The sequence below is a fragment of the Odocoileus virginianus genome, chromosome 27, assembly GCF_023699985.2.
Source record: "Odocoileus virginianus isolate 20LAN1187 ecotype Illinois chromosome 27, Ovbor_1.2, whole genome shotgun sequence".
Lineage (NCBI taxonomy): Eukaryota > Metazoa > Chordata > Mammalia > Artiodactyla > Cervidae > Odocoileus > Odocoileus virginianus.
This window is the reverse complement of record NC_069700.1, coordinates 33,103,769-33,128,549: the sequence shown is the minus strand read 5'-3', so window position 1 is coordinate 33,128,549 and position 24,781 is coordinate 33,103,769. Positions and strand designations below refer to the sequence as shown.

Sequence of the window (24,781 nt, the reverse complement as noted above, 5' to 3'; positions counted from 1 at the left end):
TTACTTAGGTCTTAAGAACTGTAACTGGAGACATAGATTTGGGTAACCCCAAAGGAGTGTTCCTGGTGAGAAAAAGAGTCAGAGGCTTATAAACACAAGAAGTCATGAGGTTGTTAAAAGCTGTCTGGCAAAAAATGGTGATTAACTCCAATGCAAGTCAAAAAATATTTGTCTTTAAGGAATCATGAGTTTTTTAGGATGAGAGTCCAATAAGTGGATACACTGTCAGCAGTTTCTGGCAAATGTTCTGAATTACTTCATCAGATCAAAAGGTCAGATTCCATCCAGACTGAGCATGCATAGTCACATCCTCAGTGGCCTCCTGGCTCCATTTTAGAGAGCTCTCTCAGCAATACCAGCTTCATTTTGATTTTTCTTTCACACAGGCTTTTGATAAGTTGTCATGAGAAATACTGTGGAAAGTGCTTTGTAATATTTACTGGTAGTAGATGTTATATTTAAGGAACTTAAATAACACAATCAAATAAACTGTATTGCCTTTTGAATTGGCCATTGTGACAATCGAAAATTTCTGGTTTAAAAAAAAAAAAAAGAAAATTTCTGGTCTGCCAGTTTGACCTTAGAAAGGTTTCAGCTCCAGATACAAACACATCTGAGAGATTCAGGTTTTGGAGATTCATTAAATTAGAAATAAATTGATAAAAATCAGTTTTCTGTGACCATACAGTTTTCATACTCCATCTCCTTAATGTCTTACCCCCAAAATATCAGATCTGATTTGCTATTCATTATATGAAATTTGTTTTTATTGTTGTTTACTCGCTCAGTCATGTCTGACTCTTTTTGACCCCATGGACACTCATTAACAGTATATGAAATTAGAAGCAAAAATAGAATAATTTACTCTTAACTCCTAATTAAAGGACGCAATAGTTAGCCTAATTCTCCAATGCTGGGGCCAGATTTTTGTAATATATTACAAATTTGCTGAGAGAAACCTTTCCAGAAAGGGAGAATCTGTTTCAGGAGCTGCCTTACATGAACATCAAAAAGTTCTTTCTTTTCACTCAAAGGACATGAGAAGTGAAATATTTCCTGCCATATCAGTAAACAAGGATGTCACAGTAATCAGCAATTGCAGCCCTCCAGTTAAGTCAGTGAGCTTGGAGGACACTCAGGAAGGAGAATCCCTGCTGTCTAGCAGCCATCACACAATGGCCACTTCCCACAAAGAGCCCTGAGGAAAGGAAGCTCGATGTGTGTAAACCTTGGATACTAGCCCCAGATGCTGAAGTGCATAGAAAAGGGATGATTTCAGTAAGCCCAGACTCTTGCATCTTCCCATACATAGAAAAGTGCTAAATTCCTTAACTTGGAATATTTGGTTTTCTTTAATTAACAATAATCATTTGATGTTCAGACTGCCTGCCCTTTTTGCAAACACTGTATAACCTGGCTCCTCTCCCTCACCTCCTCGATCAGCAGTAACCCTCACATCTCAGGGTTACTTGAGATGCTTGCTGTCTCCTGGGTTTCAAATCCTAAAACTTCTCACCAAGTAAAATATAACCCTCAACTTTTAGGTTGTGATTTTTTTTTTTTTAAAGTCAACAGACATAACACTGTACTTTATTTAGTTTGAACAATTCTCTATGTTACTCTGGTTGTAAAGCCTGGATCCTGTAACACTTTTAAATTGGTTTATATTTATCTTTACTATTGAACATTGTGAGAGAGGCAATGCTGTGTTTACCAAATCTTTTTTTCCTATTCCTTTTCCCTAGCACACAGGAAGTTGTATCTCCCAGCCTTCTTGGAGTCAGTCAGGTTTGGCCATGTGACTAGCTCAGGCCAATGAAAGGTCAGAGGAAATGAAAGGACCATATCCGGAGGAGGCAAGGAAAAGCCTCTGCAGGATCCTTCAGTCTAGCTCTTCTGCCATCTCTGATGTGAAACCTCAGGTTGGGTTGGCAGAGCCAGAGATGGAAGCAGCTGGAAATGCTGAGCCACCACGTGGAGGTGAGCTGCCCTATAGAGTCACCTGACCTACAGGTGACTAGTGCAGTACTATAACCTAGCCCATCCTGATTCAAACACAGTTGTTGTTCAGTTGCTAAGTCGTGCCCAACTCTTTGTGACCCCATGCCAGGGGACTGCAGCATGCCAGGCTCCTCTGTCCTTCACTATCTCCTAGAGTTCGCTCAAATTCATGTCCAGTGAATTGGTGATGCTATCTAACCACCTCATTCTCTGCCACCCTCTTCTCCTTTCGCCTTCAATCACTCCCAGCATCAAGGTCTTTTCCAATGAGTCAGCTCTTCGCTTCAGTTGGCCAAGTATTGGAGCTTCAGCTTCAGCATCAGTCCTTCCAATGAACTTTCAAGGTTGATTTCCTTCAGGATTGACCAGTTTGATCTCCTTGCTGTCCAAGGGATTCTCAAGAATCTTCTCCAACACCGCAGTTCAAAAGCATCTTTGGTGCTCAGCCTTCTTTATGGTCTAACTCTCACATCTGTATATGACTACTGGAAAAACCATAGCTTTGACTAGATGGACCTTTGTTGGCAAAGTATAGTTTCTGCTTTTTAACATGCTGTCTAGGTTTGTCATAGCTTTCCTTCCAAGGAGCAAACATCTTTTAATTTCATGGCTGCACTCACCCTCCGCAGTGATTTTGGAGCCCAAGAAAATAAAATCTGTCACTGCTTCTACATTTCCCCCTTCTATTTGCCCTGAAGTGATGGAACCAGATGCCATGATCTTAGTTTTTTGAATGTCAAACACAATGCTGGATGCTTTACAGTCATTATAAGTGAAGTGAAAGAAGAGAATTTGGTAATTATCCTCTCTACACCTCTAAGATAAAATTATAATGAATAAACTATAGCCTCAATTTTTTAAAGTCGTTGCCCTTAAGGAGGCAGTTTTGGTATACAGGTATCCAGCAACCACTGCAAGCTACTGGAATGAGATATTTTCTCTTATTCCTTCCATTGCAACTCTAATCCTAAACTAGTTCTTAGACTCTTAAGTAACAAAAAAGTGCACTCAAAATTTAAGAAATTGTGCTATTATTAATTTAATTGGTTTTTAAAACAATACTTTGCATAATAACTTTTATTAACTTTTAAAAGTGTAGAGCATGGGAACCCACTACAGTATTCTTGCCTGCATAATCCCACGGTCAGAGGAGCCTGGCGGGCTATATAGTCCACCGCGTCGCAGAATCGGACATGACCCAAGCGACTTAGCACACAGCATGCACTAAGTAGAAAGCACGACAGAAAGGACTGGCGCTATTTCTGTCCTTTTATATGCTTTATAGGTCACGGGGTATACATAGATTTTTTGAGTGTTGAAGTATTTTACTCATAACACAATTTTCCAATAATTTGCTTCAGGGTGATTAAACATTTGTAATTCAGCTGTTTGCCATAGTATGTAGTTTCATTAAAATCAAGATTTGAGAAAAACGTGGAGCTTTCCACCCTTCTTTCGGTCAGAATGCATATCCAGTATAGGGATTTACAAGCAAAACGTGCTTAAGGAACTCCATTATTCTTATAAACTTCTCCTTCCAGATGTATGTAAAAATCCGGGCTCCACAATTTTCTAAAAGTATTGGCTGTCCTGGGTTCGATCCCCGGGTTTGGGAAGGTCCCCTGGGGAAGGGACCGGCTGCCCACTCTAGTATTCAGGACCGGAGAATCCCAGGGACTGTATAGTCCCAAGAAAGAGTCGGACACGACTGAGCGACTTTCACACTCACTCACGCGTTGGCTGTCCCGGGGCTGCGCGCGCTTATTTCTCAATTCAAGTAACTACTAACTTATCCGTTTCAGACTTCCAATAATTGAAACAGGGCATCCACAGCTCAGAAATTGACCTCTCGTGGCTGTGCAAGTGGGGGAGCGCCCTCCTTGGCGCCGTGGGGCGTGTCGGGAAGGAAAGAGGACACCCGGTGGCCTGCGGCCCAGGGGGCGGGCCGGAGCCCGGCCTTCCCGGCGTGCCCTGCGCGGCGAGGGGGACTCTTAACGTGAAGCGCCGGGTGACTCAGCCGCGTGGCCGCGCGGGCCGGGCCGGGGGGTGCGGGGTGCGCGCCCTGCGGCACGGCCGGTCCCCGCGGCTGCTGCTGGCGGCGCCGTGAGCGCGCGCGCCTCCCGGGCGGATTCGGGCACCGGGCTCCGGAGCGCGGCGGGAGCGTCAGGTAAGTGGTCCGACGCGAAGAGCCGGCGGGGCGAGTGCGGCGGCGGCGGGCCTGGCCCCGGGAGGTGCCTTTGTGTCGAGGGGTAAGGGGACCCGCTCCTCTGGACGGCGCTCGGGCGGCAGCCCTCTGGGTCGTACCCCCATCGAAAGGCCGCGGCGCTGCAGTCATCTCGAGGAAAAACGTTGGCAAACGGGTTCCAGGCGCCGGTTTCCGTGCTGAGGGTAAAACCTGGTAATCCGGAGAAGAAGGGGGGGCGGGGGGCGCTTTGCGTGGACATTCGTCTACACAGTCGGGGGACAGCTGAAGTATAACTTGACTTTCCTACAGGCCTTTGGTGTTTTTATCCCACAGGAGGAGAAATAATGAGAGCCCGGGAGTGTTTATTGATAAAACACTTGCCTACTTGGTTTTGTTTTGTTTTGTTTTCTGTCAATTCATTGAATTCACTAAAAATTAGGTAGTTGGGTCGGACTTCTCGCTCTTCGCACCCCTTCTTCAAAGTTTTCCTTCTCTGCCACCCACAAATTATCAGCTTTCATCGGTGCTGAAGAGCTGGGGGAGACTGAACTGGTAATTTTCTTTTAAATAAAACCTTTTTATAGCGTTGAGTGTCTTCAGTTTGATTAGTTCTGCACTTTTCAAAAAAATCTCTTCTCTTTTGGAGTTTGTGATTCATTCTGAAAATTCCGGGATTGATCCCGATTTATTTTTAAACGACAAACCATTGAATAAACTAACAAGATAAACAGGCGGCAATAAACTGTTAAACCGGGTTATGAAAATGCATTTTTCAGGCCCTTTAATTGTCCCCCTGTTAGCTGTTAAACAACTATCAACAGCTGTTACCTGAGAAGAGTTTTTAATGGTCCCCAAACAGTGTTGTTATCGCAGCTGAATTTGATGAATCCAGTCAAAAGAACTTCATCCTCAACTTATTCTCACCCTCCCTGCAGAGTCTGGGACAGTTGTTAAACATGAATTTGTGCCTTGAAAATGGAAATACGCATCTCCCTATTTTTTGTATATATTAAAATTGTTTATATAATTTTAAAGATTACTTTCCACTTGCAGTTATTACAAAATATTGACTAGATTTCCTGTGTTGTACTGTACATCCTTCAACCTATCTTACACCTGGTAGTTTGTACTTCCCACTCCCCACCCCTTGGTTACCCCACTGCTACCCTGTGATCACTAGTTTTTTCTCTATATCTGTGAGTTGGCTTCTTTTTTGTTATATATTGGTTGTATTTTTTTTTTTTTTACATTCCACATGTCAGTGATACCATACAGTATTTATCTTTCTTTGTCAGACTTTTCACTTAGCATAAAGCCCTCCGAGTCCATTCATGTTGTTGCAAATGGCAAAATTTTGTTTTTCATTTTTAGTTGAGTATTAGTCCATGGCATATATTTACTACCTCTCTATCCATTCACCTGTTGATTGACATTTAGGCTCCTTCCATATCTTAGCAATTGTAAATTATGCTGCTATGAACATTAGGGTACATGTATCTTTTCCAATTAGTGATTTTGTTGTTTTTTTTTTTCAGATGTATAGCCAGGAGTGGAGTTGCTGGGTCACATAGTTAGATCTGATTTTCGTTTTTGAGAAACTTCCATACTGTTTTCCATAGTGGGTGCACCAATTTACATTCTGACCAATAGTGTAAGAAGATTCTCTTTTCTCCACATCCTTGCCAGCATTTGTTTGTGTTCTTTTTGATAATAGCCGTTCTGAGAGGTGTGCAGTGATAACTCATGTGGTTTTTATTTGTACTACTCTTAGAAAATTGATTCTGGAAATCACTGATGGGTCCTGAGTCTGCATGTTAAGCAAGCACCCGCTTTCTGGGTCTGTTATTGGTGATCCAGGGACCATACTTAGCAAAACTGCAAAATAGACTGGCCTGAGAATTTTTAGAACTGGCCAACTTCCTTATCCTTTTGTTGATTTTTATTCTCCTTTGCCCCCTAACCAATGATAAGCCAAGAAGTTCTGAGTCTTTAGAAGGAAACTAAAGAGTGCTTTCTTGGGCTCTGCCATCAGGGTGAGTGAGTGAAAGTCATTCAGTAGTGTCTGACTCTCTGCGAACCCATGGACTATATAGTCCATGGAATTCTCCAGGCCAAAATACTGGAGTGGGTAGCTCTTTCTTCTCAAGGGGATCTTTCCAACCCAGGTCTCCCGAATTTCAGGCGGATTCTCTACCATCTGAGCTACCAGGACATTGGGGTAGGAAATACATATTCTAATGCCTTAGAGATGCGTACTGTGTGCTAAGTTGCTTCAGTCATGTCCAACTCTGTGACCCGATGGCCATAACCCGCCAGGCTCCTCTTGTTCATGGGATTCTCCAGGCAAGAATACTGGAATGGGTTGCTGTGCCTTCCAGGGGATCTTCCCAACCCAGGGATCGAACCTGCTTCTCTGATGTCTCCTGCATTGGCAGGTAGGTTCTTTACCACTAGCCCCACATTGGAAGCCTGCCTTGGAGATAGTCTGTGCCTGTTAATCTGTCCTTTTATCTTTCGGGGGCCTGCTTCCAGTATCATCAGCTCATTAGAAATGCCATTAGGCTAAATCTCCCCCCTCCCAACTAGTTTCAGTCTTCTTCCCTTTAGAACCAGGACAGCTAATGCTGTGTAATTCCCGTGGCCTTGAACTCAGATTTCCTGTTATATAGCAGTACCAGTAGCATTTACGAGGGCTTTCAGTTCATCTGAACATTAATTCAGTTATCAGATACCCCAGTAATGCCTATTTTGTAGTAGGCCATTTTAGCAACACCATTACAAGGATGTCACAGAGTTGCATTGCTCCCTTGAGGCAAATATGAAGGCTGGATAACCTCTGCTGCCAAAAGCTTTTTCTGTTTCTTAGCCCTTCAAATATTAATAGATATATAGGGATGAGGTTAGAGTTAGGCTATGTTGTTCTCTGACATTTTTTTGTCTTTGGTTTCTTCTTAGTGTCTCACTTTTCTTACTAACCTATTTCTGTTGATTCACAAAATGCTGTTGTCTTTCCTTCTATAACCCTGGGCTTCCTGATTATCGCGTCTTCCTCTGCCCTTGAATCTGTACATGCCTAACCCTTTTTGGCTAACTGGAGTAAAAAGTGTAGGGAAATTGTTGGAATGCTGAATGATTTCTAGTGGGAAGACCCACAGTCATGGAACTATGAGGCTTAGAGATATAAGGGAACCTATTACAAATTTATATGGTGCAGTCCTCTTGCTTTTTTTCCCCCTGCCTGTTGCCTTTTAAGATGAGGAATCTAAGAGATGAGATGGCAGTGAGGACCCCTGGCTCCTAGCCCAGTGTTCTTCCCACTAAATCATCTCAAGACAAATGCTTCAAAAATGGAAAAGGTTTAGAGAAATTCAGTTATAAGTAGATGAAGACAACTGAGACTTTCATATGAATACAAAAGCAGTATTTGGAAAAATGGAGATGGAAGAAGAGTGTGTTCTAACCACATAAATCAGGAAGAGTGGGAATACTAAAATAAGGAATTCTGAAGCTTGAAATAATGAGCAAAGAGTTATCTTGTAAGAAATGTTATAAAGTTGGTATTTTTTAAAATTCAGTAAAGGTTAAGATAAGTACATTGAATTTTTATTAAATGTTGGATGTTCGAGCAAAGTCCAGAATTTTTGAACTTGCCATGTAACTATACTGTTGTCCTTACTCAAATTATGAGGTATCTCTGTTGGAGACAGAAAGTAAGACTGATCTAACTGCTAATCTGATTCTGTATACCTCTTAGGAGAAATGAGATTATTGGAATAGTATATGCATTTCTGGAATGGTAGGAACGAAAGAAGTACAGATGAAAGAAGAGAACCCCGTGCTATTTTTTCTTAGAGTCCCCAAAGTAGACGTTTTTGGATGGTTCTTGTATAGTCATGAAAGTAGAATTAGAAATAGTAAGGATTTGGAACTTTCCTGGCAGTCGAGTGGTTAAGACTCTTCACTTCCCTAGCAGTGAGTGAGGGTTTCATCCCTGGTGGGGAAACTTAAGATTCAGCTCTCACTGGGGTGTGGCCAAAAAAAGAAATAATAAGGACTTATTAATTAGTAGACACTGTTGTGTACCGGATTGGTTAGTAGACATTGTTATGTACCCGATTAATTAGTAGACATTGTTTTGTACCAGACAATTTGCTCAACGTGTCTACATCTCTCATTTAATTACCTCCATTTTAAATAGCCAACGAATCTAAGACATAAAGAGCTTCAGTTCAGTTGTTCAGTCATGTCCAATTCTTTGCGACCCCATGAACCGAAGCACGCCAGGCCTCCCTGTCCATCACAAACTCCCGGAATCTACCCAAACCCATGTTCATTGAGTCGGTGATGCCATCTAACCATCTCATCCTCTGTCATCCCCTTCTCCTCCTACCCCCAATCCCTCCCAGCATTAGGGTCTTTTCCAGTGAGTCAACTCTTTGCATGAGGTGGCCAAAGTACTGGAGTTTCAGCTTCAGCATCAGTCCTTCCAATGAACACCCAGGACTGATCTCCTTTAGGATGGACTGGTTGGATCTTCTTGCAGTTCATGGGACTCTCAAGGGTCTTCTCCAACACCACAGTTCAAAAGCATCAATTCTCCGGTGCTCAGCTTTCTTTATAGTCCAACTCTTACATCCATACATGACCACTGGAAAAACCATAGCCTTGAGTTTGCCCAAAGTCATAAACCTTGTAAGTGGCTAAGCCAGCGTTCAAACTTTGACTCCATCAATTAATATTTATGCTCAATAGTGCCCTCCTTATTCTTCACTGGGCAGTGGTTAAGAATGTGGGCTTTGGAGCCAGTTTTTCCTGAGTTTAAATCCTAGCTGTTTCGTTTACTAGCTTGGATATTCATCAGTTTCTTTCTCTGAAATAGAGGTTGTAATGGTAGCTACCTCAGAGGGTTATTACGATTGAGTTAATTCATGTAAAATGCTTTGTTCTGCACTTGATTATTATGAGTTCTCTGTTGTGAGGAGATGCTGACTGTTAATTGGCTTTTTAAAAATAAGATACTGTTGATATTTTCTTTAGATTTAGATTGTCCTTTTGAGTGTTGAAATGTTAAGGCTTTTGTAGTGTAGATATAAATTAAACTTTATCTCTTTTCTTACTGTAACATGGGGGAGGCAGGGCTTACTAAAATTTTGGAAAGCCCTGGGGTGTTGTAGAAAGATCTGTGACATGATCTGGTTAAGGTTACTAGAGAAAGTTCAACTCTCTTAGAATAAAACAACCAATGATCTATACTTCTATAGGAAGGCTACAGTATATACCTTAAAACCATGTATAAGATTCCTTATACAGTGTATTTGCCTTAAATCTCTTTTGGTGGGAAAGGATAACATTTTAATTTCTGCAGTTATATCTGTGTATTAGTTTGCTGCTGCTTCTGCTAAGTCACTTCAGTCATGTCCGACTCTGTGTGATCCCATAGACGGCAGCCCACCAGGCTCCCCCGTCCCTGGGATTCTCCAGGCAAGAACACTGGAGTGGGTTGCCACTTCCTTCTCCAATGCATGAAAGTGAAAAGTGAAAGTGAAGTTGCTCAGTTGTGTCCGACTCTTAGCAACCCCATGGACCACAGCCTACCAGGCTCCTCCATCCATGGGATTTTCCAGGCAAGAGTACTGGAGTGGGGTGCCATTGCCTTCTCCAGTATTAGTTTGCTGGGACTGTCATAACAAAGTACCAAAAACTGTGTGGCTTAAACAGAATTTCTGGAGGCTGGAAGCTCAAGTTCAAGGTGTTGGTGAGGTTGGTTTCTTCTTAGGACTTGCTCCTTCGCTTGTAGGTGGCTGCTTTCTCCCTGTGTCTTTACATGGTCTCTCTTCCCTCTGTGCCTCTCTTGTCCTCATCTCTACTTAAAAGGACACCAGTTGTATTGGATTAGGGTCCACTAATGACTTCATCAGGGCTTCCCTAGTGGCTTAGAGGGTAAAGCGTCTGCCTGCAATGCGGGAGACCTGGGTTCAATCCCTGAGTCGGGAAGATCCCCTGAAGAAGGAAATGGCACCCCACTCCAGTACTCTTGCCTGGAAAACCCCATGGACGGAGGAGCCTGGGAGGCTGCAGTCCATGGGGTCGCAAAGAGTCGGACACGACTGAGAGACTTCACTTCAGTGACTTCATTTAATCTTGAAAAGTGTTAGTCGCTCAGTCGTGTCCACTCTTATTTTTTATTTATTTCTTTTTTTTTAGGGACCAAAATAGTTTTTTATTAGCATCATAAGAGGATTATTTATGAAAAGAGCTTATTATTTTTACAATATATATAAATTATAATAATAAAGCACACTCATTTGATGCATACAGTTTGAGTTTTAACAAATCTGTACCCTTCTCTAAATACTGCCACAAGTAAGATGTAAACATTTCCACCACCGCCAAATACATTTTTAATATTGAGCTTTCTTAGAATTTCATCATAAGGCTACTACTTTACATCATTTGGTCTTACCCCTTATGATCCAGAACTAGCCAGGGGCCAATAAACAATAATGTGTCTGGGTATATTATTTTCTGAGATGTTTTCTGCCTATAACTCTAACAAGATTGTTTTTCTGTTTTGTGTTTGATCTACTGATGTTTCTGTAGCTTGTGGCGCTGGCACAAGAAACATGGATGAGCACCAACAAGGGAGTCTACATTGGAATCTCTGTTACTATTTTGGCATTGTTGCTCATGTTTGTGGCTTTCTGGATTAGGAGAAGTAAGTCACCTCAGTATTGAAATATTCAGGAATATTTTTGAGCCCACAGGAGTATTCTTGAGCCACATGATTTCAGTTTCACATAACTTCCTTGGTTCTTACCATGTTCTTTTTCTATTTTTCATTTATCTTAAATTTATTGTTCCATAAGCATGAGAATTTATATACGGAGAAATAAGCACTGGTTGTGTAAAGCTGATATTTGGAAGTCAAAAGCCACTGTAATATACAAAATTTGTTCCCTCCCATTTTGTTCTTTTCCCATTCCCTCAATAACAAATTTTTATCCCTATTGGGGGTAAAACTGTTGATGGTTTTATAACACCCACTTAATAGAAGAAGCACAAGAGACATTAGGAGGGTACATGATTTCAGAGCTAGGAAAGAACAAAGGGTTTCACATGACAGTCATCCGACACCTCCTGGTCTCCTTCCACCAGTTGTGTGTGTATGTGTGTGTAAAACCTGTCATCTATGGGTGAAGCGCAATATTCAGGGGTTTGTTTGTTTTTTTTTTTTTTTTTTTTCAGTGAAATATAATGGCATTAAAGTAAGCTAGGGTATGTAGGTCAATACACTAAACCTATGAATCACAAGATACTTTACACCAGGGGACTTACTTGGCTCTTAGAGATTCAAGAGAAATTACCTGGAGTTATCAGGTTAGGGTCCAGATTGATTTTTTTTCTCCTTCTTTTTAAAAATATTCTTTCTTCTAAATTAATCTTTTTTAGACTCTGAGAGCTGTACTGATTTTGCTCATATTAAAGTAATAATCATAATAATATACTGGTTTGGAAAAAAATCTCATGAACTCTTTGGCTTGCATGTTTAATTTTCTCTTCATTTTCCCTTCAATTTAGGATATTTTTGCCTGGGTAGCAAGGCGGAGCTACTACGGTAAGTTTGAAATGGTTTGTGTTAGTAATGCCTTTTGATGTTCTTACTCTAGTAAACATAAGGAAAATTTCTCTGTCCCTCTCCTCTTTTCCTTCCGAGTTCTCCATTTTATACTCTGGATCATGAAAAATCTAGTATATAGAGCACCTCCATTGCTGTTCAACCTTCCAGTGATGAGTTTAGCATGTCTATGCTGCTGTTCCTGCTAAGTCGCTTCAGTCGTGTCTGACTCTGTGCGACCCCATAGAAGGCAGCCCACCAGGCTCCTCCCTCCCTGGGATTCTCCAGGCAAGAACACTGGAGTGGGTTGCCATTTCCTTCTCCGTGTCCACTCTTTTAAAGAGCCACCACCTCTTTAAAGGAGGATTTAAGGTAACAGACTTCAACATACAGATTTTTAGGGAAACACAGTTTAATTTAGCTCATAACAGTCTGTTTGGGGAATTAAATGCTAGGTAATTTAAATGCCAGGTAATCCGTCCCTGGTGGCTCCGTCAGTAAAGACTCTGCCTGCAGTGCACACCTGGGTTTGATCTCTGGGTAGGGGAGATCCCCTGGAGAAGGGAATGGCAACCCACTCCAATATTCTTGCCTGGAGAATTCCATGGAGAATTCCAGAGGAACCTGGTGGACTACAGTCCATGGGGTCACAGAGAGTTGGACACAACTGAGCAACTAACACCATCTGAACGTTCTGTTGTCCTTATTGTTGAGCGCCCTCTGTCTTGGGACTTGAACGTCATCCTTTATCCTGTGCCTACTCACCTGTCCTACCTTCCACCTGTTCCTTAGAACTTGCTGTTGAGTACCCTAAGAAGCACATCACGCCTCCACTTAAGTCCTTGTGTTGAATTTAAAGCTGTCAAGATTATTCTGTCATCCTATTGCTTAATCTGCTTGAGGAACTGTTTCATGTATTTAACCTAAATTCCTAATTTGTCTGGTATTCCTAATATTTCCTCTTGAATCTAGATGGGAAAAAAATGTCAAGATCTCTTAAGTAGTGATGTGTCACTTTCTTCTTAAACTTTAAAAAATTTAAAGTATTCTAAGATTTTTTTAAAAAATTCCACCATTTTCTTGAAGAGTTCCCTGTTTTTAGAGGTACATTTTCATTTTTCTTTTTCTCATTTTAAAAGTAGTTAACACATTCATTTTAGAGACTTTGGCATATTCAATAAAACAGTTTTTTAAAAATCTCATATAATAAGCCTGTAGTTTAGGAAGAATGTTAATATTTTTAATCTTTTTCTATGACTAGATTGTTTCAACTTGCCTTTTTAAAATCTAGTTTGTCAATACTATTTCATGCTATTTTAGTTATTATAAAACATTTTTTAGTCTTTTCATGTGATGAATTAATTTTTAGAATGTTAAGCTGACCTTTGTAATAATGTATTATCCTTTTTTATGTATCTGGGTTTGATTTTGGGGGGGGGTGGATTTTTAAAAAAAATAATTTGTGTAGATTTTTGTGCTTATGAGAAGAAGTGGTCCATCATGCTTTTTGGTAATGACCTAGTGAAGTTTTGAGCCAGTGTTACATGCTGGCCTCAGAAAATGAATTGGGATGTATGCCCTCTTTTCCTGTTCTCTGGAACAGTTTATATTGATAAGATTGATATAATTTCTTCCTTTAAAGATGTGGAAGAATTTGCTAGTCAAGCCACTTGGTCCTGGAATTTTTCTCTAAAGGATGGTTTTAATTGTGTATTATGGTTCTATGTATTATTTATATACCATCAAAATAATCCATATCATCTATTTGTATATAAATACAGGCACATATATATATATTAAGCTATCTGTTGAAGGGTGTTGGTATAGTATATACCATGTGGAGATTGGACTAGGACATCAAGAAGGGCAGGCTTGGGACTCTGGGCAGGAGTTGAAGCAGCATTCCAGTCAAATTTTTTCTTCCTCAGAGAACCTCAGTTCTGCTCTTAAAGCCTTGGAATTGGTTGGATCAGGCTCACCCACATTACCTAGGATAATCTTCCTTATTTAACCTAAAATGATTAAGTACTTTACAGTAACAGCTAGATTAGCGTTTGCCTGAATAACTAGGACTGTAGTCTGTGGGTTGCCATATAAAACTGACCATCACAGCTCCTCCACAGTCTTGGCTCTCTTGCTAGTTGTCTGATGCCTTCAAACGGATGTGGGTTTTTTATGTTTTTTTTTTTTCCTTTTTTGGTTTCACCCATCCCATTCTGATGGATGCATTATTCTAGGCGATAGGACTTACCAGTGCATGGAAGTCAAGGTGGGAGCAGGGAGGAAGGCAGACTTCAGCTTGGCACAAAGGGAAAAAAAAATCCCCCCCCCCCCCCAAGCATTAGTGGCCAACAATAGGGTGAGCTAATAATAAGCAAGAGATTCTTATTTTGGAATATTTTTAGCTAGACTGGACTGAGCTAATAGTGTTTTTGTAGTCCTAGATGGAAGGTGATTTGGACCCCAGGTTTTTTTGAGATTTATGATTATGGGGGTAAAATTAGCCCATCATCAGGTGACCAGCATTTAAAAACAAAACACCTATCATTTTTTGCCACCATTATTTTATAAAAGAAAAGACATTTAATATAAAAAATGAAGTAAAACTTAGTTTAGGTACCAAGAAAGCGTTAAACTAACATCTGCCACAATTCTTTAGTTCACATTTTAATATTTTTAAAATCAGGCCATGTCTTAAAGTCATGTATGTATTAATATGATAGTACTTTCTTGAATCACTTGTTATTAGGTTAATGTCTTAGTCAACGTCAGCTGTCTTAGAATTAGGATAATAATTGTGTTTGTATGTTTGTGTGCATGTGTTACATTATCTCCGTTGCCCTCATTTTTGCTGTCAGTGAAAACTTGCAACATTGATTAATACTGGTCCTTGAATCATCTTCTGACACAGTGACTGTGGATTGTCTCCAGAATTTTCAACATTTGTTCTACTGCTACAGTACTGCTTCATAGATCTGTCCTCTAAGACCGTCAGATCTTGTTGTACAAGAACTCAGCCTTTCTTATCAAATGGCCTACTATATTGAATAATACATTTAAAAATTTTAAAATTGTACTCCCTTGTACTGTTTTAAGACGTTACTGCTAAGAGTATAGCTCTTGGAAATTTCCTGGAAGTTTGCCATTGAGTAATCTTAACTTCAGTGTCTCTTCCTGTTATATACCTTGGATTGTTCCTAGCTTAAAGTTGTCATTAGAATGAGCATAACGAGTTGAATCCATCAGAAGATAGAAGCACCCTGTGTGGAAATTACAGAATTTGATCTACTCTGTTTTTAGATAATAAATTTGAGAGTTATAGCAGAATTAAGTAAGGTCTTAAACTCAGGAACTCAAGACTGTAAAATCAACTGCTGTCTGGAGTTAATTGATTTAGAGGTTGTTTCGAAGCAACTATTTAAACAGAAAAGGTGCTAGGAGTGTTCATTACTGGCACAGAAAGATCGTATGTCTTGGCTCCAGATCTTTGGCTTGAGATCATATCTCCAAACTTGGGAAACTTAACATAGAATTCATGAAGTAAATCAGAAGTAAATCTCCAATAGGCAGAGATAACACAGCTTAAAAGTACCATGCGTTTGACTCTGAAGCCAGAAGCCTGTGTTTGAAGCCTAGCTGTACTTTTTATTAGCTGTGTGACTGTGAGAACTTTTCTTAACTTCTTTATTCCTCAGTTTCCTCATCTGTAAATGAGGATAATAATAGCAGCTACTTCATAAAGGTTTTTTGTTGTTTTTGTTAGTTTTAATTTCAATGACATTTATAAAGTACTTAGAATAACATGTAGCAAATGATATATGTTAAAATCAACAAAGGTTAGACTTAAGATGGACTGTGGTAATTTGGCATATTGAATCTCAACTGATTAATTAGTGATTCTAATGTAAAATGTGTTCTTGAGTAATTGGGTTTAGATTTGGTTATTTAAGGATGTAAGAAAACTTTGCATCTTGAAAGGGGTTGCAGTATTTAAAAACTTCTTCAGATAAATTAATGAATCTAAGTTTAAGGATTTACGAAGGTTTTTTGAGTACTTTAAGATTGGCTTGGTAGGCAGTTGAAGTATTAAAACAAAAAACATGTTAAAAGGTTAAAGGCCTTTAGACAGTTACAAATTGAATGTAAGGTCTTTAAGTCTTAATTTAAATTCAGGTAACTGTGATATAGTCTCTTCTGGCACAAAAGCTGTTTTTAGACCTAAGTTTATTGACAGAAAGGTTATAAGAGCAGTAAGTTAGGAATGTCAAGTAGAGAAGACAGGGAAATAGATCTAGGCAGTTATAATCTTGTCACTACTGTCCTTGTGCTTCTGTCTCCCAGTCTGCTAGCCTGGCCTCTGCTAGCAGTTCATACACGAAAATGGAGGAGAGGCTGTGGCATCAGAGGCGCTCTGCCTTTCTCTCCTGCATCTCCTAGGTACTACCCTTCTTGCTGTCAACCCACTGAGCTCCTTTCACAACTAGACCGTTCCAGTAACCTCTTACTCTGCTTGTCCATCTGTGGTTTTATTTATTTTAAAGCAACATGTTGAATATGAAACTTCTCTATGTATAAACTTCACCTACAGGACAAAGTCCTTAACTCTATTTTACATTATAATTCAAGGCCTCTGTAAATTAGCTGCAACTTGTTTCTCAACCTGTGTTCTCCTAGGGCTGTTCTATACAGCCATCTAAGTTGTGTGTTGTATAGCTCCTTAAATGATGGTACGCATGAGGTTCCCTGAAGTTCTTTGGTATGATGGTTACTCTTGTTTTCTCCCACCCTTTTGTATTAATCCTTCACTCTAACCTGGCTGGTCTACCCCTCCACTCTTTTCTTATAGTAATAAAGTGCCTTTTCATTCTTACTTTTCTACCTGTTATACATCATTCACCCTGTTTTATACCCTTTCTTTTCTTTAATAGGTAGAATGTAAAACTTTATTAACATCTAAGAGTGGAGTATTAAAATTAAAAGAATGAGGAAGATTTCTAATCACTCCTGTGGGGTGAATTTGAGATATATTATAAAGAAAAATAGCAGAGTACAGAACTGGATATGGTATTCTGTCTTTTGTATGAAAAACAGAAGAATTAAGAATTTATATGTATGTACACACATTATCTATAAAGAGAAACACGAAGGATAAACAAATTAATAAAACTAGTTATGTGTAGGGAATAGATAGGAAAATAATGGAGGGGAAGGGAGAGACATCTCTGAGCATTCCTTTTTTGTAACACTAACTTTTGAACCATGTAAATGTTTTACATAATCAAAAATTTAAAAAATGAAAAAAAATAAGCTGTAATTGAGTGATTAAAAAACAAAAATGAACCTAGATTACAGGACATACAGAATAAAATAATATAACTAAAAATAAACATAGTATGCTGACTATACATAGTGAAATGTAATTCAAGGACAAAACAAATTAGCCCCCAAAAGACACTTAAACTTAGTGGGTTTAAATGTTAGTAACATTAATGTTATAGTTTTAAAACTGAATTATGAACCAGGATTTTAATTGTGAGAGAAAAGATGTAGTACTAAGGTAAAATAAGTAAAGAAAAACCATAATGTCGAATTTGAAGTGAAAATATCAGTTTGTGTTTTAAAAAATCTCCAGGTTTGCTTCTAAACCATTTCAGTAGACTGTGACACCCCAATAAATAAGACACCTGGTGATCAGATCTTGATTTATAAATGCTTTTGTCCACTAAAAAGAAGAAAGGCTTCTGGAGAATTGGCTGATTGTAAGTCAGGGTCAGAGATGGTGAAAGATGAGCTTAGAGAACTTATATAGGAAGTAGCCTCAAAAAACCAGTAGAATTGTGTTTAAATGACAGATGAAGGCTTGAAGGGAATCCCACTAGCCATACCTGGGATAATTTGAACCCATAATTGGAGAAGTTTAAAAAAAAAAAGAAAGATGGTAATAGATCATTTTAATACATTAGATTAAAATAAATCTTTGAGTTCATAATTATACTTAAAAAGGGAGAGTGAGGTAGTAGTTCTACTTAACAGAAGAATGCTAGACAGTAAATGTAGGAAGAATGATAAAATTAGAAAGTCATCATTTTGTAGTCCCAGGTATTAAAATTGGTTCAAGCAAGAATCATCAATAGATGCTGAAACCACTGGGTGGAAAGTTCTTGGGAAATAGGATATCAAATCTCTCTTTACAACAGAAAGACCTGTTGTCACCGCTTTAACCACATAATCAGACATTCCCTGTCGTGGCATTATGTGCCTCTGATGTGTTGGCAGTTTGAAGGACACAACTGTATTCTTGTTTAAAGAAAATTTAACTTGTACCTCATCACATGGAAACAATGAGATGGATGTTAGAACTAACCTAGACTTTTTAATTTAAAATAATTTTTATTGAAGTATAGTTGATTTATAATATTTTATTTGTGCACAGCAAAGTGATTCAGTTATGTATTTTTTCAGATTATTTTCCATTGTGATTATTATCAGCTATTGAATGTAGTTATGTGTTAAATAGTGAATCCTTGTTGCTTATCTATTTTATGTAGTTTCTATTTGTTAATCCCGTTCTCCTAATTTGTCACCCCTCCTCTTTCCGCTTCGATAATCAAAGTTTGTTTTCCATGTCTGGCAGTAACCAAGTTTGTTTTCCATGTCTGGCAGTCATTTCTGTTTTGTATATAGGTTCATTTGTATTATTTTTCAGATTCCACACATAAGTGGTATCATAATTGTCTTTCTCTGACTTAGTATGAAATTCTCTAGGTCTATCCTCCATGTTGCTGCAGATGGTAATATTTCATTCTTTTTTATGGTTGCGTAGTACTCGGTGTGTGTGTGTATCTGTATCTATATATCATATTTTCTTAAACCAGTCATCTGTTGATAGGCCCTTGGGTTGTTTTCATGTCTTTGCTATTGTACATAGTGCTGCTGTGAACATTGGGGTATGTGTATGTTTTTGAATTAGTGTTTTTGTCTTTTCTGGATATGTGCTCAGGAGTGGGATTCCGAGATCATGTGATAACTCTATTTTTAGTTGAAGGAGCCTCCATACTGTTTTTCGTAGTTGGCTGCACTAATTTATATTCCCACCAACAGTGTAGGAGGGTTCCCTTAGTCAATTTCATGTAAAACAACAGTCCCTCAAATTGTGGGGGTAGGGACAGCAGGGTGCAGAATATGAAAGATTAAGAACAGCCAAATATAAGGAATGAGCCTTGATTGAATTATGGATCCCCAAAAAGATTATGCAGGAAAATATTAGGCCAATTGAGTAAATTTGATTATTGATTATATATTAGTATTATACAACTATTCATTTTCTTAGATGTGAGAGCAGTACTGCTGTGTGTTTTTTTTAAGAGAATGTTCTCATTCTTAGAACGTGCTTGCTAAAGTAACTTGGGTAAAGTGTTGTAATGTTAAATTTTAAGTGATTCAGAAAAACTTGTGTGGTAGGGGGAGCAGATGATCATTGGTAAATCTGAAGGATATATAAGATTTTACTGGTTATAATGATTTTTTCAACTTTCTGTAGATTTGAAAAGTTTCAAAATAAAAAGTTAAGGAGAAAATCTTTGCTTCAGAGCCCAGCTCAGATTTTATCTCATATGAAGACTTCCTTTTCCCAACCACACTGTCTAGAGGGGATTTGCTCTCCAACTTTTGTGTTTATTTTATAATCCCCAAACCTGAGTGCCACATAAGAGCTGCCTAAGAAGTTGACTTTTTAATTTTTAATTACAAATTCCAGATGCATTGTAAGACTAGGCCCGAGAATCTGGAACCACTGGTTTGAACCCGTATTCTGTATTTATTACCTAGAGTTGCTTGTCTTTTTCACATAGCCCCACCTACTCAGTGGGAGCCTAGGGCCAGCCCTTGAGAACGTGGCTCAGTCGTTTGTGTTGCTCAGTGCTGGCGCACAGTACGGTGTGCCTTCCACACACTAGGGTTTGGTAAATATATGCTGACTATAACACATATGTTGGGACTAATCTGCTGATAATCTGAAGAGACTACCAGAAACTTCTCCATGGTTTTGAGAGATTTAAAAAAAGAAGAAACCTAGCTGATAAAAGTGCTTAGTCAGTACAAAAGTCCATTAGAAAGATGTATAGTTTTTAATTCTAAAACTATAGGTTTGGTTTATAGAAATAACATGATTGTTACCAGCAAATGTTTGGATTTTAGAGTTAACAGTGATATCATAGTTGAGTTTTATTACCTCTGCGAATGGATGTATAAGGACTCTAGTACTTGATCTCTATAAAAATACAGATACCCAGAGATACAGTTTTTTCCCTTCTACATTTATTGATATGACTGACACATGGCACTGTATATGTTTAAGATGTAAAACATAATTTGACTTACATACATAATGATATGATGACAGTAGGTTTAGTGAACATAAATCTCATATAGAAACAGTACAAAAATAGAAAAAAAGAGTTTTTTCCCTTGTGATAAGAACTCTTAGAATTTACTCCCTTAACAACCTTCATAGGTAAGGTAAAGAAAGCAGTGTTAAATATCTGTATCATGTTGTACATCTCCAATACTTATTTATCTTATAACTCTAAATGTGTACCTTTTTTTTTTAATGCTAAGATGATTTTTTTTTAATTGGATAATTGAGAGTTTTTGGTATTGGAATTGAGATAATGAATGACGGTTGAGGTTAGGTGTTAATGCAAGAAAGAAGAAACAATTAGAGATTTAAAAAATAAGGTCTTTGAAGATTTTTATAGGCTTGAAGCTGGTTTTGAGTATATAAAAAGTAATAATGGCTAACATTTTTGATTTTAGTGTTTATACAAGCCATAGATTGCTTTAGCTGAAGTATTCGTAATCCCTAAAACAGGTCTTCCAAGTAGATATTGATGTATAGATGAGAAAATTGATTCTCAGAAACGTCTGTCATGTCCCTAGATTCACACAGCTAGTACATGGTGGAATCAAGAGCCAAACCAGGCGGTGTGGGTTCCAAAGCACTTGCTGGTAAATATGGGAAGCAGAATAGCTTGTGACTAAATGTAGCTTACCTTAATTTGAGACTTAGTGAGGAAATGGTATGGGAAATGGGAGAACATTTCATAGCATTAGTTCTTTGAGAAGAAAAAAAAAAAAACAGAGAAAGGAATTAGGGGAAGGGAATTGATCTTTACCAGGGATTAATTATACAGTTGCTTAGACCCACAGGAAGAGTATATAAAAAAGGCAGGTGTATGAACCTTGACCAGTATTCAAGAAAAGCAAAATCTTGCACAGAAAAGTATTCTAGTATAGCTGCAATATTAACCTAACCTATCTTTAAAGTATATAATGTATTTATGTATATTAAAATAGCTGAAATAAACATTTTCACTTTGAATTAAAAACTTGATTTAACACTCTTAAAAATAAATAGAAAAAATGCTCTAGTATTAATACGTCTAATTATCCACACATTTAAAAAATATTTCATTGGAATGAATTATGGCAGTAATATTTTTAGGTAAAGCAAATTTTTACGTCCATATAGTAAGACAGCAAACAAGGCTACATTATGAGTAATAAACCGGTATGTGTGCAACTGCCATCTCCATTAAATTTAATGCTTTATGAAACTTCATAATTCTAAACTAGCAGTCACTGCAGGAAAAAAATGAGTGGTTAAGATATAATTTTAAAGATTAAAGAAAAAATTTCCCTGTTGACAACTTAAAACCATTCTAGAAATTCTAGATAAATGACATAGAGAAATGATGTCAAGATTGTTAAATTAGACATTGTATTGACAAAGAAATAAGATTAATCAGTGGAACAGAGTTGAAAAACCAGACCAAGCATAAATTATGTTAGTATTTGAATAAAGTGCTGTCTCAAATCAGGGGAAAAAACGGACTCTTCAGAATATATTAAGGCAGTTAGTTGGTTAGCCATTTGGATTTTGTTAGATCTGCACTAACTGGGCTTCCCTGCTGGCTCAGCGGTAAAGAATCTGCCTGCCGATGGTAAGAGACAACAGTTTGATCCCTGTGTCGAGGAGATCCCTTGGAGAAGGAAATGGCAACCCAATCCAGTATTCTTGCCTGGAAAATCCCATGGACAGAGAGGAGCCTGGTGGGCTATAGTCCATGGGGTCACAAAGAGTTGGACAGGATTTAGCAACTAAACAATAACAAATTCCTGAGGGGAAAGTGGAAAGACATAAAAAGGTCAGGTTCAAAAGGCAAGTTAGGCAACTGAGGCAAAAAATAATTCAGAGAATTCTAAAAGTAGTAGTTGTTTAATCTATGTCATGTCCAGCTCTTGCGACTCCACGGGCTGTAGACTGCCAGGCTCCTCCCGTGTCCATGGGATTTCCCAGGCAAGAATACTAGAATGGGTTGCCATTTTCTTCCCTAGGGGATCTTCCCAACCAGGGGATCAAACCCACATCCTGCATTCCAGGGGGATTCTTTTCTGTGAGCCACTGGGGAAGCCCTGAAAGCAGTACCATGTGTCATTTCGCTGAATCAAAAGGAGAAATGTAGCTGAAATCAGTAGAACCATACAATAGAACATAAAAAGTATATTCAAAAGTGGAGGATGGGCATGATGTGCTTAAACAGCCCAAAAAATGGTAACTAAGCAGTTTTATAAGGGAGATTCATATAACAAATGTGTCTCTTGCTTTTGTGTAGCACTTCATGCTTTTTTCCCCATACATTTTAATTGAGAGAGGATTATCTAGCTTTGTAGTGGCTGATATCATCCCATTTTTATGGATGAAAACACTGACGCTTAAAGAACATTTTCTTGGTTGTGAGGCTTAATTATCAATAGTAATAACACCAAAGCCAGAGACTGCTTTGCCTCAATCAAGTGGGTGGTCTTGTCATCATACTTTGTCATTTATACTTCCAGGGAGATGAGAGCTAGCCATGGAAAGAAACATCCTGTGATTCTCGTCAAGCCTGACAAACTTGACATGAATAAATCACTATTACCCAATGTTTACCCAGCATGGGATTTTTTCCCCCTGCCTACTGAAATCTTTTAAGGCTCTTCAAGGTGAAAATTTCCAAGTGTTGATGAAAATGAATGACTTTTTGCTTTGTGACAACCTAGAGGGGTGGAATGGGGTGGGAGGTGGGAGGGAAGTTCAGGAGGGAGGGGATATATGTATACCTCTGGCTGATTTATGTTGATGTATGGCAGAAGCCAGCACAATATTGTAAAGCAGTTATCTTCCAATTAAAAATTTTTAAAAAAATGAGTTTTAAATGACCACACTAAAATGAGCTATCATATTTCACTCTAACTAGCAAAGATGAGGAAGATTGATATACTGTTAGCCAGAGTTCTGGAGAATGGATGTTCCATGCTGCCAGAAGGAGTATAAATTGTTATGTTTATAAAGGACAGTCTGGCAGTATACATCAAAACTTATTTACCTTTTTCCATAGCAATTTTATTTCTAGGAGTTTATTCTAAGGATATAATGGAATATGTGCCCAAAGATATATGTGCATGTATTTTACCACAGCTTTGATTTTTAAAGTATTTATATCTTTCTATATTGACTTTATTGAGCGTAGATTGCTTTTATAAGCAGTAAAACACTAATGCTATTTTATTTATGGAAAAATATAATCTTTCTATCACAGGATTCTTGCATTATGACTATAACTCCTATTTGATAAGAACTACAGCCAATAATGACCCTGGAAACTACTGATTTTCTCTTTAATCTCTGACAAGCAATAGAAGGAAAAACTTCTAGAATCATTACTGGATGAAAGGCGGGATGATTTGGGGGAAGCAGTATGATTAGATGAAAAGAATATGGGAATCAAAAGACCTAGATTTGGAATCTATCCCTGCTTCTTAGCTGCAGTTGTGATTTAGGCAAAGCTGCTAACTTTTCTAAAGCCTTTTGTTGTTTTATTTCCAGCAGTGAAGTGAAGATAATTGCTGTCTTTCTCCGAGGGTTGTTTCAGTTTCAAATAAGATTAGATTTCTGAAAGTTTCTTTGCAGATTCTATGGCTTGGGAATAACGATAGTCAACTTTATTGAGTACTGTGTGCCGTGCATTGTACTAAGCACTATGAGAAATTGCCTCATTTCATGCCTTGTATCAGCCCTGTGTGGTTAATGGTTATCATCCTCTCCTACAAGTGAGGAAATTGAGACATAGACCTAGAAGCCTGCCCAGGGCAACAGCTGTAAGAAGCGGAGCCATGAGAGAGAATCATATTTGGGGAGCAGTGTAGCAAGAGGTCTCTAAGAAGTGTTCATCTCAGCAGTCTGCTAGGCTTCTTTGATGAAGACAGCAAGTATGAGGGAAGGGAGAACCCAGTGGAAATAACTTAGCAACAAAGGTCTGTTTTCTTTGTTAAACTATTATGGGTTTGGGAACATACTGTAGGGAAACTATAGGATTTAGAAATCATACAGATAGATTTTATATGGGCTTATTAATACTGGAGTGGTCTTAATATTTTTAGAAATAATCTAGAAAAAGAAAAACCATAAAACAGAATTTCTTCTGAGATTTGAACATTAAGAATACACATGCAGAGGAAGTGAACAGAAAATCTTCAGTGGAGTTGGGTTAAACATATATCTACCCAGAGTCCATCTTGAAGATGGCAGGCTCTTAGCCATCAGTAACATCCTAGAAGGAGATCATGTGGATATTTTAGATCGTTCTCTGTCACTTCTGTTGTCTCTCCTCTCACCTTCACCCCTTTTTAACCTATTCCCAGAGATCCTGGGTATCATCACCAGAAAGCATATGTGAAGCAAGACTGGAAAACCTATTCCCCTTTAATAGAACACATTAGCAGAGTTCTCCTTACTGTGAAGTAAGAAAAAAGCATAATGGAACTAGAACAAAGTCAGTGATAAGCAGTTAACATAGTTAAACAAATGTAGTGGTTTTCACCTAAGAGCAGACTGAAAGGACTAGGATTTGTCAGTCTGGAATGAAGGTTTGGCAAAGATA

The 24,781-nt window shown here is 38.5% G+C and overlaps 1 protein-coding gene across 7 annotated transcripts in view; it reads left to right on the top strand.

The window, feature by feature from the left end:
• Positions 1 to 4,014: 4,014 nt before the first annotated feature.
• Positions 4,015 to 24,781, top strand: part of KCTD20 (potassium channel tetramerization domain containing 20) — a 39,408-nt gene continuing 18,641 nt past the window's right edge. For 2 of the 7 annotated variants that reach the window (XM_070456539.1, XM_070456537.1), the window contains exons 1-2: positions 4,015 to 4,168; positions 10,787 to 10,901. The gene's annotated coding sequence lies outside the window, so the exon portion shown is untranslated. Of the gene's footprint in view, positions 4,169 to 6,492; positions 6,622 to 10,786; positions 10,902 to 11,764; positions 11,802 to 24,743; positions 24,768 to 24,781 lie in introns of those variants that run through there. The other 5 variants (XM_070456538.1, XM_070456534.1, XM_070456535.1 and 2 more) reach the window with 4 other exon arrangements.